Source organism: Patagioenas fasciata, chromosome 11 (assembly GCF_037038585.1).
Source record: "Patagioenas fasciata isolate bPatFas1 chromosome 11, bPatFas1.hap1, whole genome shotgun sequence".
Taxonomy (NCBI): Eukaryota; Metazoa; Chordata; class Aves; order Columbiformes; family Columbidae; genus Patagioenas; species Patagioenas fasciata.
The window spans coordinates 2,985,974-3,005,691 of NC_092530.1; the positions used below are offsets into that span (position 1 = coordinate 2,985,974).

The 19,718-nt window shown below is 51.2% G+C and overlaps 1 protein-coding gene across 2 annotated transcripts in view; it reads right to left on the bottom strand.

Annotated features, from left to right (window-relative positions):
* LOC136106261 (olfactory receptor 14C36-like) overlaps window positions 1-19,718 on the bottom strand; it is a 32,510-nt gene that overhangs the window by 1,552 nt on the left and 11,240 nt on the right. The gene's annotated exons all lie outside the window — the stretch shown is intronic.

Sequence of the window (19,718 nt, forward strand, 5' to 3'; positions counted from 1 at the left end):
CCTTACTTCAGCTCTATGGCTTTGCTGAGTGGGAGAGGAGGCGAGGGGGCTTGTTCAGAGGAAGGGTTCTGCATTGCAGAGGATCATATGGAGGTTTCAGAATTCTCCCTCCACAGCATTACTGGTGTTAGTTTCCTCCCCTTCCTTCCTTCCTTCCTTCCTTCCTTCCTTCCTTCCTTCCTTCCTTCCTTCCTTCCTTCCCTGCTGCCTGGAGATTTTCCATCTGGGGGCTGTTTCCCTGTCCTGTGTCTTTTCCCTGTCAGTTCTTACAGACCCCATTCCAACCTCTGTGCACTCACCCTGGCCCTGCCTGCCTGTTTGCAGGCACTGCCGGGGAGCATCTTCCAGTTTGCAGGAAGAAAAAAAGGACAGGTAAGAACAACCCTGATGAGTCCAGCAAAGGTGATTCTGTTGCTGTCCACATCTAGAAAAGTGACTGAAGGGATTTTAGGAGGCTTCTGTCAGACCTGTTGATCACTCAGAGTTGCAGTTCCGGAGTCTCAGTGTCTTGGCAAAACTTGAGATCTACTTTTCCATTTATCCTTTTCTCATCCCTGCCCCACCTCCCACCAATTCCTGGAATAGCAATCTGAAAAGACAGATTCCAGAAAGCTCCTTATCTTTATAGCAATACCTGCACTGATCTTCTTTTTAAGGCATCCCCTTTGGAAAAATCCTGGGGGTGATGTGGAGCTGTGCCATCTCAACAGCAGAAGGACTTTGCTCTGCTGGGGGTCACTCCTTCTACCCACAGTTTCTCCCAACAGCACCATGGGGATCTCCCCGGGCAGGTTGAGTGCTGACCCTGGCAGACGGCAGAGTCCCTGCCCCGGGACAGCCCTGGGGTGCAGGGACCCTGCTCTGCAGGACAGCCCTGGGTACCCTGGCCTACACACACCATTTCATCCTCAGAAGGCAGCTGTCATGTGTTATGCAAGAGACTATCTGAAAGTTTTACTTACGTATCTTGTAGGCTTTTCATTGTGTCAGCCTTATGAAATCTCATCATGATTTGCAGATGCAATGATGTGCAGCCACAAACCTACCGTCTGTGAAGATTTCTCTCCTTGTGAACTCACAGCAATCCTCTCACCCCACATTGCCTCTAATGTCTCTCTCTGTCTTGCTCCTCCTCAGCACCTCCAGGCAGAGCCCTCAGCCCTGCTGCGTGTGCAGAGGAGCTGCTCCTGGGCAGAGCTGTCTCTCTGCAGCGCTGCCGCTTGCCAGGAGCTCCCTCTGTCCCAGGAGCCCAGCCCAGCTCAGCAGCACAGGAGCCGCCCAAGGCAGCACTTTCTGTGTTCCCTCCAGGTGTCCCTGGGGATCCAGGAGCACCTCCTGGGAAAGAGGCTGAAGTCATCACTGATGTTCCTTCTCAAGGGAGAAACCTTTCAGTCATGAGCATAGTCAGACACTGGGAGCTGTTTCCCATGCAGTGTGCACCCACTCTGCCCCAGAAAGTGACCAAGATGTGCTTGGATAAAGCCCTGAGTAATCTGGTCTGACCCTGCTTTGAGCAGGAGATTGGTCAAGACACCTCCCAAGGCCTCTTTGAGTCTCAATGATGCTGTTCTTCCTTCCCCTTCATGTTTTCAAATTAGGGAGAGCTCTCAGGTTCTCCCTGACTACAGAAATAATTTGCATCAAGTACAGGACTGCTTTACAAGTACCTCCAAACAGTCCTGACCACATATTTTCCATCCCTTTTCATTTGCCCCCACCCAAGTTCTTTTGTGCCATGCTAATACTATTCCAAAAGGAACAGCCCACCTTGTTCATCTTGTCAGAGCAGGTTGCTCACTAGATGTCAGCATCCATGTACAGAGTCTGTACATCAGCGAGGCATCAAAACCACCATTACAGAAATGGAGACAAGGCTCTTGACCAGCTCCTTGAACCCAGGAATCAGCACACCTTGTCTCCTGAGACTACCGAGAACACCTAAACTCTAAGTGCAGAGCAGAGTGAGTCCTCGTTGGGTATCCTGGCTTGTCTCCTGACACATGTGGTGCTTCAGGCTGTGAAGAGGATCAAACCCAGCTTTTTGACTGGAGTAGTTTCATTTTACACGTGTCACACAGGGCACATGAAAGGAGCTCAGAACTCCAGACTCTGCTGGACAGTTTGGACTTCAGAGACTGGAAATGCAGGTAACGGTGTGTGTCAGTGTGCATCACGTAAACATTCTGGCTTCCTTTGTGCCTTTGCACCAACCTGGGATCTATTCCTTGGGGTTCTTTGGCTAAAAAGGAAATAACTCCCCTATGCCACCTCTCCATCAGGCCAGACAAAAAGGGAGAAAAGGTATGGAAGCAGGATGATTTCGGGGCACTTCTGTCCAAGAGGTGTACTCTTTAAATGATACAAAAAGGTAGAAGAGAGGGAAAAAAAATCACTGTTCTAAGAACATCATGCAAGAGGCTAGCTACCGAGATGTAGTTCCTGTTTTGAGAAGTGAGAATGACTGTTGAGAATGAAATTCAAGAGCTTTAGTTCATTATCACAACTGAGAATAAGTTCTGTGTTATTAGTAATAGTACCACTATTCAAAAACATCTTTGAGAGTGTCTCAGTTTTCCTTGGATCCAAAGCTCAACCTGCTCATGTTTTGAAAGGACTACTTCAAACCTCTGTGACCCAAATCTCTACAACCGTCTCTCATCGAAGGTCTTTTACCTCAGAAAGGAGAAAACTTCCAGAATAGGTATCAAACCATTGCCCAACCTGCCCAGGAAAGTTGTGCTGCACAACAGCTGCCCTCAGAGGGAAGTTGGAGGTAGTAGGAGTTGAAATCCTTTTGACTCAAATCACAGAATCATAAAATCATTTAGGTTGGAAAAGACCCTTCAGATCATCGAGTCCAACAATAAATCTAAATCATATCCCGAAGTGCCACATCTACAGGTCTTTCAAATGTCTCCACGGTTGGAAGCTCAAACTCTGAACTGCCAGGACAACATTGGCTGCAGTTAGACATAAAACAATTCTCATGACTGTGAGTTCAGAGCTAGTTGGCAGAGTTTCTCATTCCTCTCACTGACGAGTGCAGGGTGTTGGGGACATGAGAGCATGCGTCAGTTTCCCAGATCCCAGGACATTGCCCAAACCATCCTTCCCTTGGCCTCTTGTGGCAGTATTCTGACATTGGGCCTGTGAGAAACTACAAGAGTCAACAGTGTGAAAATAAGTGTTGGTGGAAAAATACAAGAAGAAAGGACTGTATGCTACTTGATATATCAAGGAAAGGGGGTAACTTGTGATAGACAAAAAAATGCTTTTCTGGCAGCAATGCTGGTGGAAACACAAAATATATCTCTTATGTAATGACTAACTTAGCAAATCAGCAAATACTTGAGCAAGCATCATAGCAAGTATAAATGCAAGCCTGAGTTTGTAATAAACATCTCTCTTTATACCTTAAAGAGAGTTCATGTCTCATTCACTACAGCCTCTGGCTTCTGATTTCTTGGGATGCAAAGCTGGTCAGCCTTCTGTGGGTAATCATGTGAAAAGACATCAATAATCCTTCACGTATTTATGTAATTTATGTTAGTATTGAAAAAAAAAAAAGAAAAGAAGTTTAATCTGGTTATAAATATCTGCAACATAGCACTGTGCACCTGTGGTAGCCATTCTGGAGAGTGCCAATGAAATATATGTTTGCACTATAAGGTTAGATACCTCATCCACAAGTACATATATAAGTGGCTCGTATGAAGGGTGGTCTGGCAAAAGTCAAATATGTGTCCCCAGGTGACATGGACACGGCTCTTGTGCCTCTCCAGAGAGTGGAGGAGGTTGGATCCCCTTCTCACGTCAGACTCCTTGCCAGGAAGGCACAGCCACAGGGGCAACTCATTAATTTTTTATGGCATTTCACTCAACACCAGTTTTGTTGTATTTTGCACTTTTCAGTGGCTATTCTTTTGCACAAGAGATCATAAAAAAAACCAAACATTTAACAAGACATGGTCATAAGGGTCCTCTTATGGACAAGAAATTTCACCATGAGCTCTGGAGGGAGCAATGAAGCTTGTAATAAGCACCAGGAAGAACCAAGAAGCTCAAGGGCTCTTCTGAAGAGTGAGAGGCCCTGAACAGCAGTGACTGAGTGTGTGTACATGTGGGAGAGAGGGTCATGCAACGTCAGGGAGAAACAAGGTTATGGCTGATGGCTTTTGCAAATGCTTACAACCATGTCTGAACCCAGAAATAGAGGACTGTTGATATCTGCAGTTGGAAGAGGAATGGAAGTTTTTCCTTGGAAAATGAAAGGAAAGGCCTCTCTTCGGCAAGTCACATATGGCAGTGACATTCCCAGCTTGTGGGCATGGCTGCGCCTGGGAGATGGGGAATGGCTGCTGCTGGGGGTGGCTGTGCTCAGTCATGTCCCGTGAGTTTACCTTGCACACCTCTCACTCTCGGAGTGACCTCAGGAAACATCCATGAGCATGGAGGACTCATGAACCTCCTGTAGTGGTTGAGTATGGATCCAGATTGAGGATTCAAGTGAGTTTGGAACTGGGACAGCTTAGGTGATTGAGGAACATTCCCAGGTCTATGAAAGAAGCTGGAGCATTTGTGAGTAGTTCACAGACATTGCCTAATCCTCAGAAAACCACAGCCTTGTGGTTAAAACAACAGCACTTGACACCAAACCCATACCCAAAACACAAATACACTCACAATGACCACAGGCAGAGCCTTGAGAAACATTTGAGAGAAAAGGTCTGCTTTACCAGGCCCTGGGGGTCGGGACTCAGTCATTCTGAAGATAAAGAAACATTGAGGGCTGACATGGCATCAGAGCCACCTCCACATTGCCTTCACCACCTGTAACCAGTGTCTCCGAACTTTTCCTTCACCAGCCCCTAGGGACACGGCTGTTTCCTTCACAGCTTTGTCAGTGATGGCTCTTCATGGGGTCTCAAACAACCTCAGAAACTTGGGGTTTGTCTCTGCCTTTCACTTCATAAGAAGTTTGTTCATTCTTTCCATATGTGCAGTTCAGGAACGTGGCAGCAGAGGGCTCGTTAACATCTAAAATGCCCTTAGAAGTCAAGGCTCTGTGCATCACTTTCCTATAGTCTTCATGTCTGGTGTGGATGAGTAAAGATTTCAGGACTGTAGCCAAGCAGAGAATATTTCCATAATAAATAACCATAAACTAGTATTTCTACTATTTTCCTCCCCCTCCACAAAATTCATACGGATCTGGAGTGTCTCCTGGTAAAGACTGAATGTGTCAGAAAAGGGGGTGCCTGAAACACCACATGAGTGAGAAGATAGGCCAAGACACTTCAAGAGGAATCACACTCCTCTGGACAAATGTGTGTTCCTGGAAATCTCAGGTGCCATGGCATAGCAATACTGATGTTCAGGGAGCTGGTCAAATGACCCATCTCCATTTCTGTAATGGTGCCTGAGTTTTTCAGGTAACCCCCGACTTAAGCCCCATCCACTCCTGGTTGTTCTCCAGACTCCTGCCTTCAGGAACAAAGGTCCAGGAGACCTTGCTGGTGAAGGTGGAAACAGAGGCAGAGAATCCATGAAGCCTCAGTCCTGTCTGATTCTACTCTTGTGAAGTTCAGCAACAGGCCCACATTAGCCCTGGCTATTCTTTTAGGAAGGAAGTAGCATCAGTTCATCTTGCTGCCCTCACCCTTCCCTGCAGGTATCAAGTCCAGGGGAGCTCTGACACTATCCCTAAATCCCTAAATTCCTCCTTTGCAGCTTCCCCTGCTTCCACCTTCTGTGTGCTGCCTTTTTCCCTGGACCTCTATCAGTTCAGACAAGCAGCCTCACAAGATAAATGCTTCTTCTCATGGATACTTGGACAGATCATTCTTGTGCTTGAAGAAAATTGTCCTGTAAGGCTTCTCAGATTTCCTGAGACCCTTCACCTTTCAGAGCTGCTTCCCATGGTACCACCTGTATCAGCCCCGCCCAGGTATCTCAAAGTCATCTCTGGAGCCCACCAGCCTGTGCTCTGCTGCTGGCCTTCCTCCCTTCCCTCTGGTGTCTGTGACCCCATGTCCTGGTTTTGTTAAAACACAAGTTTCTCTTTTAATGCAGATAATTGGCACCCAACGTGGGGCACAAGAAAGGGGTATATTTGGAGATCTTTGGCTTTTCTACTGCTCTGACGTACCTTTCAATTTTCTTGGCACCATGCCAACTCAAAGAGTTGTGATACTTGCGCATCTGTTTGCTTCGGATATTATTTAGTGGTATTAAGGCAAAGTGAATTACATTGACTTAAAGATGTTGTGGCATGAGTTGTATCAGTTATTTTCTACATTGTGCTTGCTGATCCCATATCTGTGTTGGTGTTTCCTTCTGAATCGAAGTATTCATTCTATAACAACAAGAAACTGGACAGAGGTCATGATGATACTGTGTGGTATGGCACTGGTTTATTTCATTATACTGCAGCCGTTAATGAATTTCTACTCGCTTCTGCTTTACCTTGAAAAGCCTCCGGGACAGATTAAAGAGCAGAATGGCTCTATATTTGCTAATTGGTCAAGCGAATCTTTAGAAAGGCTGACTAACAATACTTTTGTGTTTTCGCTAGGACAGTTTGCAAATGTTTTAGAGAACTTTGAATATCCTTGGAGCTTTGATAGAACTGTGATGGTGTTATCTGGTTTGCTGAATGTGTGTCAGTTTCTGTTACTGTTAAGAGAAATGAGGTTCAATAGGAGGTTTGCGTCTCTTTTTAGTCCTGAGATTTGCGGTGCGCCTTCGGAAGCTTTAGCAAAAAGCACTCCTGGCAGCTCGAGAAAAGGCAAAACAGCCAAAGCTGCTGCTGCAGCCACGGCCCCCGCAACCGCGGCTTCGCAGGCTGAAGCTACAGCTCCTCTGCATTGCTCCTCTGCCAAGGGCGCTGCAGATACCACCTCCCCAGCCTCAAAGGCTGACAAGGCAGCCCCCCCGCCTTCACACACTGGGCACTGTTGCTGCTGTAACCACAGCAATCACTGTGACAGTCATTCAGACTCTGGAAATGAATCAAATGATGGTGAACCCATATCAGCATCAGTTGCTGGTTGTAAGAAAGTCACTAGAAAGACCACCCGTGCAGCAGGTGATGGCACAGGGCCAACATCAACCCAAGGGGCATCATCAGGACAGGGTGGAGATGAAGTGACCACCACTCGGTCCTTTTCTCCAGGTGAGCTGAGAGATCTGCGAAAAGACTTTAGTCGTCGTGAAGGCGAGAATATTTTAACCTGGCTGCTGCGATGCTGGGACAATGGGGCAGAAACAATTGAATTAGAAGGTGGTGAAGCCAGGCAGCTGGGATCTCTGTCAAAAGATTCCACCATTGATAGGGCAATTTCAAGAGAGTCTAATGCCGCTACTCTCTGGACCCGACTCCTGGCAGCTATGAAAGTCAGATTTCCCTACAAGGAAGATTGTATATCCAAGTTAGGGAAGTGGAATACTATGGAGAGAGGTATCCAGTTCCTGAGAGAATTAGCTGTGCGAGAGATCATCTATCTAGGACCAAACAGCCAAGAGGGGACAGACCCAGAGAGAATCAATTGTACAAAATCTATGTGGCGCAGATTTGTACAAAGTGCACCACCTGCATATGCTAAGTCATTGGCAGGAATGGTCTGGTCAGCTAGAGGTGCACAAGAAATTAATGAAGTGATTGAGCAGCTCCGGAACTTTGAGGACAGCCTTGCTGGTTCTCTACGGGCTTGTGTCTCCGCTGTGGAGAAACTGTGTGAAAAATCTGATGACCGGTTTGAAAAGCTGTTGCAAGAAATCAAAGAGCTCAGAGCAGACTCGTACCGTTCACGACCTGCACAAACCTATGTTTCAGCTGTTAGGAGAAGGCGTTTCCAATCTCGAGAGAGAGGGCAGAGACAGCCCACAAAAAGAGGTTCACTGTGGTTCTTCCTACATGAGCAGGGAGAAAACATGAGCAAGTGGCATGGAAGGCCGACCTCAGAACTTCAAGAACGAGTACGTGAGATAAAAGGAAAAACTCCTAGGAAGGTGGCTGCTCCAGTTTACAAAAGGAGCAGAAGAGATTCTGATGCTCTTGAAGGAACCTCTAATTCACACCCAGAGACTGTGCAAAACAGGAATTAGAGGTGCCCTGCCTCCAACCAGGTGGAGGAAAGGGATAACAGAGTTTATTGGACTGTACAAATACGATGGCCTGGTACAACACACCCCCAGGAGTACAAAGCTTTAGTGGACACTGGTGCTCAGTGCACAATAATTCCTTCTAATTATAAAGGAACGCAATCCATCAATACTGGTGGAGTGACTGGGGGATCCCAGGAGCTGACTGTTGTAGAGGCTGAAATGAGCCTAACTGGAAAAAACTGGCAAAAGCATCCCATTGTGACTGGTCCAGATGCTCCATGCATCCTTGGCATAGACCACCTCAGGAGAGGATATTTTAAGGACCCAAAAGGGTGTAGGTGGGCATTTGGTACAGCAGCTGTGGACACTGAGAAAATTGAACAACTGTCTGATTTGCCTGGTCTTTCAGATGACCCCTCTGTTGTAGGACTGCTGACGGTTGAAGATCAGCAGGTGCCAATTGCTACCACGACGGTGCATCGCCAGCAATATCGCACCAATCGAGACTCTTGGATTCCTATCCAGAAGCTGATCCGTCAATTGGAAAGCCAGGGTGTGATCAGTAAGACCCGCTCACCTTTTAACAGCCCAATCTGGCCAGTGCGTCAGTCTAGTGACGAGTGGAGACCAACTGTAGACTATCGTGGCCTGAATGAAGTTACAGCACACTGAATGCTGCTGTGCCTGACATGCTAGAACTGCAATTTGAACTGGAGTCAAAGGCAGTGAAGTGCGATGCTACAATTGACATTGCTCATGCATTTTTCTCTATTCCTGCAGCAGCAGAGTGCAGGCCGCAGTTTGCTTTCACCTGGAGGGGCATCCAGTATACATGGAATCGCTTGCCCCAGGGGTGGAAACACAGTCCTACCATCTGCCATGGGCTGATCCAGACCACGCTGGGGCAAGGTGAAGCTCCAGAACACTTGCAATATATTGATGACATCATCGTATGGGGCGACACAGCGAAAGAAGTCTTCGAGAAAGGTGAGAGAATAATTCAGATTCTTTTGGATGCTGGTTTTGCCATAAAACAAAGCAAGGTCAAGGGACCTGCACGAGAGATCCAGTTTTTAGGAATAAAATGGCAAGATGGCTGTCGTCAGATCCCAATGGATGTGATCAACAAAATTGCAGCAATGTCTCCACCTACTAATAAAAAGGAGACACAGACTTTCTTGGGCGTTGTAGGTTTTTGGAGAATGCACATTCCTGATTACAGCCAGACTGTGAGCCGTCTCTATCGAGTGACTCGTAAAAAGAACAGATTCGAGTGGGGCCCTGAACAACGCCAAGCCTTTGAACAAATGAAGCGTGAGATAACTCATGCGGTGGCCCTTGGACCAGCCCGAACTGGACCAGATGTTAAAAATGTGCTCTACACCACAGCCGGAGATAATGGACTTACCTGGAGCCTCTGGCAGAAAGCACCAGGAGAAACCCGAGGTCGACCCTTAGGTTTTTGGAGTCGAGGATACAAAGGATCTGAGGCCAACTATACTCCAACTGAAAAGGAGAGACTGGCAGCGTATGAAGGAGTCCGAGCTGCTTCAGAAGTGATGGGCACTGAAGCACAGCTCCTCCTGCACCTCGACTGCCGGTGCTGAGCTGGGTGTGCAAAGGGACGGTTCCCTCTCCACATCATGGCACCGAAGTTACATGGAGTAAATGGATTGCACTGATCACGCAATGAGCTCGAATTGGAAGTCCCAACCGTCCAGGGATATTAGAAGTGATTACAGACTGGCCAGAAAGCAAAGACTTTGGGATGTCTGCAGATGAGGAGGAAGTAAAACGTGCTGAAGAAGCACCACCATATAATCCGCTTTCAGAGACTGATAAGCAGTGTGCACTGTTCACAGATGGATCCTGTCGTCTGTAGGAAAACATCGAAGGTGAAAGCTGCTGTGTGGAGTCCCACACGACAAGTTACAGAAGCCACTGAAGGACAAGGTGAATCCAGTCAGTTTGCAGCAGTGAAAGCCATCCAGCTGGCTTTGGACATTGCTGAATGAGAGAAGTGGCCAATGCTTTATCTCTATACTGACTCATGGATGGTAGCAAATGCCTTGTGGGGGTGGCTACAGCAACGGAAGAAAAGCAACTGGCAGTGCAGAGGTGAAACCATTTGGGCTGCCACACTGTGGCAAGACAATTGGAAAAGGCCCTGAGCAAATGACTCTGCAGCAGCCCAGCTTTAAACATGAAGTGCTAGACGCCCTCTGGAGGTCCCCTCCTACTTAAAGTACTTTATGATTCTGGATCTGGGCAAGACCTTGCTAGTTAAATGCCCTTCTACAAATGGCTGGAACAAGGGTTATGGAGACTACCTTAGACTAGACTAGACTGGATATTTCTGTTGGAAGGGACCTATAACACTCATCTAGTCCAACTACCTGATTGCTCCAGGGCTGACCCAAAGGCAAAGCATGTTTTTAAGGGCATTGTCCAAATGCCTCTTAAACACTGACAGGCTTGGGACATCGACCACCTCTCCCCGAAGCCTGTTCCAGTGTTTGACCACCTTCTTGGTAAAGAAGTTTTTCCTAATGTTCAATCTTAACATCCTCCAGCTTTGTACCATTCACAGGGGTCCTTTCCCTGGTCTCCAGGGAGAAGAGCTCAGCACCTCTCTCTCCACCACCCCTCCTCAGGAAGCTGCAGAGAACAATGAGGTCCCACCTTGGCCTCCTTTTCTCCAAATTAAACAACCCGGAGTCCTCAGCTGCTCCTCAGAAGACATTCCTTCCAGCCCTGCCACCAGCTTTGTTGCCATCCTCTGGCCACGCTCGAGGACCTTCACATTGCACACAGCACTCAAGGTGAGGCCAGACCAATGCTGAATACAGCGGGAAAGTCACCTTCTTTGACTTCTTGTCCCTTGAGACAGCCCACTGCACCTAATTTTTATCATCAGCAAACCTGCTAGTGGTTTGTTCATTTCCTGCATCCAGGTTGTTGATAAAAATACTGAACAAAGCTGTCCCTGAGATTGAGATCTGAGAAACGTCGCAGGTGACCAGTCACCAGCCAATTGTAGCCCCATTCACTACAACCCTTTGAGCTCTGCTCTTCAGCCAGTTCTTCACCCTGCACACTATGAACCTGCTCATCCCACAGTTGGACAACTTGTCCAGAAGGATGCGGTGAGGAACAGTATCAAAAGCCACACTAAAATTCAGAAAAGCCCCATCCACGGCCTTTCTTTTTGTTGTGGTGAGTGGAGCCAAATCCAGTTGGCAGCCAGTCACAAGTGGTGTTCCCCAGGGCTCAGTATTGGGGCCAGTTCTGTTGAATCTCTTTATCAGTGCTCTGGACAAGGGGATCGAGTGCACCCTTAGTAAGTTTGCAGACAACACCAGGCTGGGTGGGAGTGTTGATCTGCTGAAGAGCAGGAAGGCTCCACAGAGGAATCTGGACAAGCAGGATGGCTGGGCTGAGGCCAATTCTATGAGGAGCGCGACGAAGCTGGTGAGGGGCCTGAAGCACAAGTCTTAAGAGGAGCAGCTGAGGGAGCTGGGGCTGTTTAGCCTGAAGAAAAGGAGGCTGAGGGGAGACCTTATCGCTTGTCTATAGCTGCCTTAAGGGAGATCTCGGGTCCACCCTGGCCACCTGGGAAATATTCCCCTGCAGTTGTCCTGACTGAAGCTGGGGAAGGGGCTGGAGCACAAGTGTGATGGGAGTGGATGAGGGACCTGGGGTTTCAGCCAGGCAGGACGGTAGCTCGACTCCTCAGCATGGCCTGTCCTGCTCTCACCAGCACGGAGGGAGCAGGGTTTTCCTGCCACGCTTGTGGGATGAAGAGCAGCAGCCTATGGAGTCACAGCCCTGCCCTGCTCCTCTCCCACCCCAGCACAGGACTGGCCCCAGGGAAAGCATTTCCCTTCCCTGTGGAGCTTTGCAGACTGTCGTAGATTTCTGGTGAGAGGTTGAGTTCAGCCGTCAGCAGTGTGAGGGCTTTGGAGAGAAAGCACAAGTGCAGCCCAGAGACAAGGACTGAGCTCCTCATTGGAGAAGACCCACAGAGGCTCATACCAGGGAACCAGGTTCTCCCACTCCCACAGTGATGGAGCTGGGCCACACGTCCCTGGGGGATTCTCCGCAGTCTCTGAGGCCCCAACATGCCTTCCTAGTATGTGATGACACGTACTCCAGAGAAGGATGTGTGCTGGGGTCCAGGAAGGCACTTGGGCCCCAGCATGGGGCTCTGACATCTCCTGTGAGCCCAGGAGTGCTGAGTCCATTGTCCAGGGAACAACCAGCCCTTCCTGAGCAGGGCAGAGGACCCAGGGGTCCGAACTGCCTGTCCACACTCCTCTCCTGCCCCAACATCAAACTGTGTTCCTTGGGGTATGGTTCTCACCAGAGCCTGTGAAGAATCTGTTTCCTGTGGTGCCTCCAAAACACAATGTACCCCAAGGGCTGGCACCGTCTGCCCTTCGCCTCACAGAATCACAGAATGTCAGGGATCGGAAGGGACCTCAAAAGCTTATCCAGTCCAATCTCTCTGCCAGAGCAGGAACACCCAGATGAGGTTACACAGGAAGGTGTCCAGGAGGGTTTTGAATGTGCCCAGAGAAGGAGACTCCACAACCCCCCTGGAGCAGCCTGGGCCAGGCTCTGGCACCCTCACTGTGAAAAGGTTTCTTCTCATATTTAAGTGGAACCTCCTGTGTTCCAGTTTGAACCCATTGCCCCTTGTCTTATCACTGGTTGTCACCAAGAAGAGCCTGGCTCCATCCTCCTGACACTCACCCTTTATATATTTATAAACATTTATGAGGTCACCCCTCAGTCTCCTCTTCTCCAAGCTAAAGAGCCCCAGCTCCCTCAGCCTTTCCTCACACGGGAGATGCTCCACTCCCTCCAGCATCTTGGTGGCTGCACTGGACTCTCTCCAGCAGTTCCCTGTCCTTTTGGAAGTGAGGAGCCACAACTGGACCCTACTGACCACCCCCTTCTAACCCACCCCAGGTACCATTGGCCTTTCTGGCCACAAGAGCCCAGTGCTGGCTCATGGGCATCCTGCTGTCCCCAGGACCCCCAGGTCCCTTTCCCCTATGCTGGTCTCCAACAAGTAACTCCCCAACTTATACTGGAACCTGGGGTTGTTCCTGCCCAGATTCAAGACTCTACACTTGCCCTTGTTATATTTAATTAAATTTTCCCCTGCCCAACTCTCCAGCCTGTCCAGGTCTCTGATGGCAGCACAGCTTCCAGTGTCAGCCACTCCTCCCAGCTTAGTGTCACCAGCAAACTCGCTGACAGTCACTCTATTCCCTCATCCAAGTCATTGATGAATATATTGAACAATACAGGCCCCAGTACTGACCCCTGGGGCACTGCACTGGATCCAGGCCTCAACTGGACTCTGCCCCATTGACCACGACTCTGGCTTCTTCCCTTCAGCCAGTTCGCAGTCACCTCACTACCCGGTCACCCAGACCGCACTCCCTCAGTTCAGCTGTGAGGATGCTGTGGGAGACTGTGTCAAATGCTTTACGGAAGTCAAGATAGACCATCCACTGCTTCGCCATCATCCATCCACCTCGTTATGTCCTCATAAAAGTCTATGAGGTTGGTCAAGCACGACTTCCCCTTGGTGAAGCCATGTTGACTGCCTCTAATGATCCTTTTCTCCTTGATATGCCTTGAGATGGCACCAAGGATAAGTCGTTCCATCAGTTTCCCAGGCATGGAGGTGAGGCTGACCGGTCTACAGATACCCAGATCCTCCCTTCTTGCCCTTTTTGAAGACTGGTGTGACATTTCCTTTCCTCCAGTCCTCAGGTACCTCTCCTGTTCTTCATGACTTAGCAAAGATGATGGACAGTGGCCTAACAGTGACCTCAGCCAGCTCCCTCAGCACCCACAGGTGCACCCCATCTGGACCCATGGATTTATGGATGTCCAGATTGTTTAACTGGTCCATAACCCAGTCCTCATGAACCAGCCTCCTCCAGCCTCATGGGGGAACACTCCACTTTCCCCTAATCTGCCTGTATCTGGGGGCACATGGCAGGTGGGAAGGAGGTGTCGTTTACAGTGACACCCCAGGTGTCTGGGCTCCCCCAGTCACTCTGCTCACGGCCGTGGTGTGGCCAGAGAGGACCCAGGCGTCCGAGTGCTGGCACAGCAGTGGAAGCATGGACACGGACACACACATCCACACGCAGGCGTAGCTTTGCTGAAGGGATTTACTGATTATGAGAGGGAAATGGCCCAGGGCTCCCATGGGGTCAGATGGGGTCATCCAGGGATGATCATCTCCTCATGCCGCTGGAGGGGGACAGGACACGGCTGTCACCATCAGTTTCAGTTCTGAAATCAGAGCCCAAAATGAGACCTCCGGTGTCAGCTGGGACATGAGGGGAGGCTTCTCCCCACCGTCTCTCTCTGCAGAGACCCAGGGAAGGAGAGAAGAGTTGGAGTCCTCAATCAACCCAGGACAAGACTTGGTTCTCCTGAGATCCATGTGGCACCCAGAGCTATTTGGCCAGTGTATCATTAGCCTTGGATGCCCCTACAACTCCCAGAACCCTGCCCAGCCCTCAGGGTGATCCTCGGGGTTTGTATGGCCCCAGAGGCCCTGCCTGGCCTGCACGGTGACCCTCTGGGTCCGTAGAGCCCCGCTGGGTGCAAAAAAAGTCATGGGGGCAGCTCTGTTCAGTGTGGCTTGGGACACAGGTCATGGACAGTCTCCTCTGTTTTCTTCTCTTAGATCCACGTTCTGCCCACCCAGACAGCACAGGGATGCCCCGAGGTCCAGAACCCTTTGTGGGGCTGGAGATGCCCTGATGCTGCTCACCGGGAATATAGGAGGTGGCTGCACTATCACTTCAGCATCTGGAAGTTCTGGAAGCTGGCGTTTCTGCTGCAAAACATCATCCACCCTGACAGACAGAGGGAGCTGGGGAGAAAGGTTGAGTGAGGAACACACTTGGGTGCACTGGGAGGCAGAGAAAGCGATGGGGTCCTTGGGAAGGTGACTCCAGGGAAAATGAGGTGCGTGAGCTTGTGTGGTGGGGCACAAAAAGCAGTGGTGGTCTTGGGGAAGGGGCTGTGTCCTGGGGTATCCTGGGGTGCACTGGGGTGTAGTGAGTTGTGATGGGATGGACAGGAATGCAATGGAAGCCCTGGGTAATGGAGCATACCTGGGAAAACACTGGGGAGCAGGGATGTTCTGTGGGGCTGCAGGGGGTGCATGGGAGTGTACTGGGGCACACTGGCATGTTCTGGGGCACACTGGGATGCCAAGGAGTTTTGTGACCATGGGAGGGAGGGTGTGGGGCAGCAGAACTTGTGACACCTACCGCAGCCCTCTTCACTCGCCCCAGTTTGAGTCCCTCCTGTAGAGAGACCATGAGACCTCACTGGTCACTGGGATGTCCCAGTCCCAGCAAGGGAGGGGAGGACCAAAGTGCCCTCCAGTTCCCCAGACTGGATGTCCTCCAAGTCCGCCCCACTACTTACATGCAGGAGAGACCCTCCACTTGCTTCCAGCAATGCTCCTGGAAATGCCTATGAAAGAAGAGAAAGGGGTTGCTCTGGGTTGGAGACAAATGGGGCTGTGGGTGGGGCACAGGTGTCCCCAACCCCACCCAGGCCCCTGGATTCTCCCTCATCTGAGCCTGAAAATCCCTTCTGCTCCCCCCAGCCTCATTCCTCCAAGTTTCACCTGGGATACCTGTTCATGCGGGGACCAGGGCTTGGGTTGGAGAAAAGGATAACATGGGAATTTGGGGTTTCCAAGCAGGAGGGTGGTTGAGGGGGACCCAGGGACAGGGCACTGTTGTGAACTCGCAGAACCCAAGGGACCGGGCTGGGGGTGCTGGAGGGACAGGACTGCATGGGATGCAAGTGAGGGGTAAAGGAATTCAAGGGGAGGGGACACGGGGAATTCAAGTGAGGCTGTTGGTGGGGGCAGGAGGAAGAGGACAGCAGAGGAACAAAACGCGGGGATCGGGAAAGTGTTTGGGAGGGGGTGTTCAAGGAGGGGGATCTGAGGGCACTACCGCAGTGGACAGGATGAAAGGCAAAGGACGGAGGGGAAAGATGGAAAGAAAGGCATTGGCATCCATCAAAGGGAGGGCATTTGGGGACCCTCTATAGGACACAGAGGAGATCCTGAGGAGGAGATATCTGAGGGGCCCAAAAGGGTGGAATGGGGAGGCCCAAAGAAGAGGGGTGTGGGGGCACCAAGACAAGAAACCAGTGGGAGCCCTCACTGGAGCCTCACCTGCGCATCCTCCGGGGTGCACAGCAGGATGGTGAACAGCAGGGCCACGCTGAGCACTGCGACCTTCATCTTCCTCTGCGGTGCAGGGAGTCCTGGGTGATGCCAGAGGAGGTGAGGGCACCTTTATCCCTCCCAGGAGGACTCCCTGCCCCTCCCCACACCTCCAGCCCCCAGGGCAAAGCTTGGCAGAGACACCCGCCCTGGCAACCCAGCCTTGGCACAGAGTCACTCCCGCCTTGAGCACTGATCCAGCTGCCTTCCCTGGCATCAGTGCCGCTTCCTGCATGGGGCAGCTGCACGGGGAAGGGCCCAGGCATCCACAGTGGCAAGGGGGGACAGCAGTGTGTCCCTGACAGCCAGACACCCTATGGTGATGACCCACTGCTCCAACTCGAAACCATCCTGCAACAGCCCCAAAAGCCTGATCCCCCCACCTGCCAGTGCCCCTCACCTCCCAGCACCACCATCTCCCAGTGCCCCTCAACTCCCAGGCCAGTCTTTCCCTATGGAACCCCCCCAGAGTTGACACCAGCCTCAAATCTGGGGTCTCTAAGCACAATTATCTCTGAGCCCTTTCCAGCCCCTTAAATAAATGAGGGGCTGGGAGTCACTCCTCTTCTTGGGGCAGCAGGGGCCCCAGGATTAGGGAACTCTGGGAGGTGGGAGGACAACTGGGGCAATGTGGACAGCTGGTGACTGGGATCCTCAGTCACTGGTGGCGCTGCCAATGGGGAGCACTGGTGAATCCTGGGCTCTGGGAGAGGAGGGCTGGGCTTGGGGGAAGTGCTGGGGTGGTGTCAGTGCCCAGCTCCAGCCCACCCCATTTCCCTTGCACCGCCAGCCCCCAACTGGTCCAGTCTGCAGCCACAGCTGAGAACAGAGCAGAGGGAGCATCCCCTGCCCTGGCTCTCACCTGTCCCTGCCTGGGGTCACTGTGCCCTCCCAGACAACCTGGGTCCCACTCTGCAGAGCTGATCCCGTACGCTGGGTCCCAGTGTCCCTGTCCCCAAGAAGGCTCTGGCTCCAGCCCTGTCCCTTCCTGGGACTTGGCCACAGTTCACCAAAGGCCCTTGTCCCCACCGAGTGTCCCTTCAATGCCCCCATCCTCGGCCCAGGCCAGCGCTGTCCCTGAGCAGGACGTGGCCATCTAGAGGGACGTGATGAAGCGGGCGCTTGTTCCCAGGCAGCCGCTCGGAGCTCATTGCAGGACGGAGCTCCCCTGGCACGAGGAGGGATGTTTGCTCCCACAGCAGCTCTGATCAGCTCTGTTTGCCCGGGGCCCATGGCACAAGAAGCCCGTTCACCAAGATCGGTGCCTCACAGAGTGACCGATCAGGGGATCCAGGGCAGTTAAAGCAGCCTGGAAGCCTGGGCTCCCCCAGCCCTGGCAGCGGGCAGAGCCCACAGAGAAGGGCAGTGCTGGGGCAGCGGGGAGGAGCAGGTCCTGGGGCACCCGCACGCCTGGGGCTCCCTGGCTGCCCTGGGCACAGGCTGGAGCCCAGAGGCCGGGGGCTCCCAGGGGAGCAGCTGGACAGCCGGGATGCCGCTCTGCTTCGGGACAGCCCGGGGAGTCCTGCCGGAGTGGGGCTCAGAGCAGCTGGGGGATGGAGCTGTGTCCCCAGGGGCACGGCCTCCCCTGCCCTCTCCCCCGCCTGCCTTGCAGCTCTCCCTGGCTTTTCGGGGGGCGCGGGGTTCCCTTCACTGCATCCCTGGCCCAAACATCCCCATCACGGGGGCCCTGGTCAGCATCCTCTGGGCACTGTGGGGCAGTGTGACAGTGGGGGAATCGGTTTATTACTCCTCTCTGAGTGGGGAGAGCTGATGGGTGAAGCTGCCAGCTTGGCTTGTACAAGCCAGGCAAGACCTTTTCCAGCAATCAGTCATCGTTACATCCAGGCTTTCCTGTCATCAAATCACAGAATAGTTTGAGTTGGACACAACCTTCAAAGCTCATCTAGTCCAACCCCCTGCCATTAGCAGGGACATCTTCACCAGCTCAGGTTTCTCAGAGCCCCATCCAGCCTGGCCTGGGATGTCTCCAGCGGCGGGACATCCACCACCTCTCCTGGAAAACTTTCCCAGGATTTTACCTCCCTGATTGTAAAAAGTTTCTTCATCATGTCTCACCTGAATCTCTCCTCTTTTAGTTTTAATCCATCACCCCTTGTCCTGTCACAACAGGCCTTGCTGAAAAGTCTGTCCCCAGCTTTCTTATTGGCCCCTTTTAAGTCCAGAAAGGCCACAAGAAGGTCTCCGCAGAGTTTCTCTTCTCCATGCTGAATACCCCCAACTCTCTCAGCTGTTCTTCTCAGCAGAGCTGTTCCAACCTCGGGTCATTTCTGTGGCTCCTCTGGCCCCTCTCCAGATGGTCCATGTCTGTCCTGTGCTGAGGACCCAGAGCTGGACCAGCACTGCAGGGGGGTCTCACCAGGGAAGGGCAGAAGAGGCAGAATCCCCTCCCTCCAACTGATGGCCACACTCCTTTGGATCAGCCCCAGATACAGTTGGCATTCTGGGTTGCAAGGGCACATTGCCGGCTCACGTCATGACACACTGTGGACCATAACTACTCTCTTCAAGAACTCAATTGCCCCAAACAGCACAGGAAATAGCTGGTACCTCAGCACAGAAATGACATACTCGTTAACAATATGGACAGATTTTGGATGAACTAGCTCAGGCACCCTGTATTGCCTTCCTGCAAATGCCCACGACTATCAGAAAAGATAGATAACTGGACACAGACTTACTTATTTCTGCAGAACGAGATGACCAGTGTTTTTACTGGTGATGTGAGTTAGCACTGGGACTCCATCAGGAGATGCAGCACGTATTTACTGGTCTCATTCAATAGCTGACAGTCAGAAGTAACCACATGTAATGACCAGCAAATGCCCAGCCAGCAGCATTGAATACTTTGGGCTCATCACCCGTACTGAGTCCATGGAACATCAGAATTATGACAGTAAGACATGAATCAGTTCATAAGGCTGGCACCTTCATCTGCAAAGTCATCCTCTGTTACATGCCACAGTAATTCAAGCTACTACACTGTGCTTCCCAATCACAATTCATTTCCAAAACCATCCAGCAGTCCATGTCACTTGTCTGAAAATAGCATAGTGCTCTGTTTCAGTCCACGAGGGTGCGAGGAAAACTGATTGTTATGAGGCACAAGCTGGGAATCAAAGACTGGTGGTAAAAATCTGGCTTAGGTTTTGAAGTCAATGGGAGGTTTGCCTGACTTCCAGTGAAACCAAGGTGCCACTAGTTTTGTTCCCATGGCGAAACAGACTCCTACTTTTGCTTCAAAGAAAGCCCGTCTGGTTTTATCTGCATGAAAAAAGACAAATAAAAATACACTAATAACTGG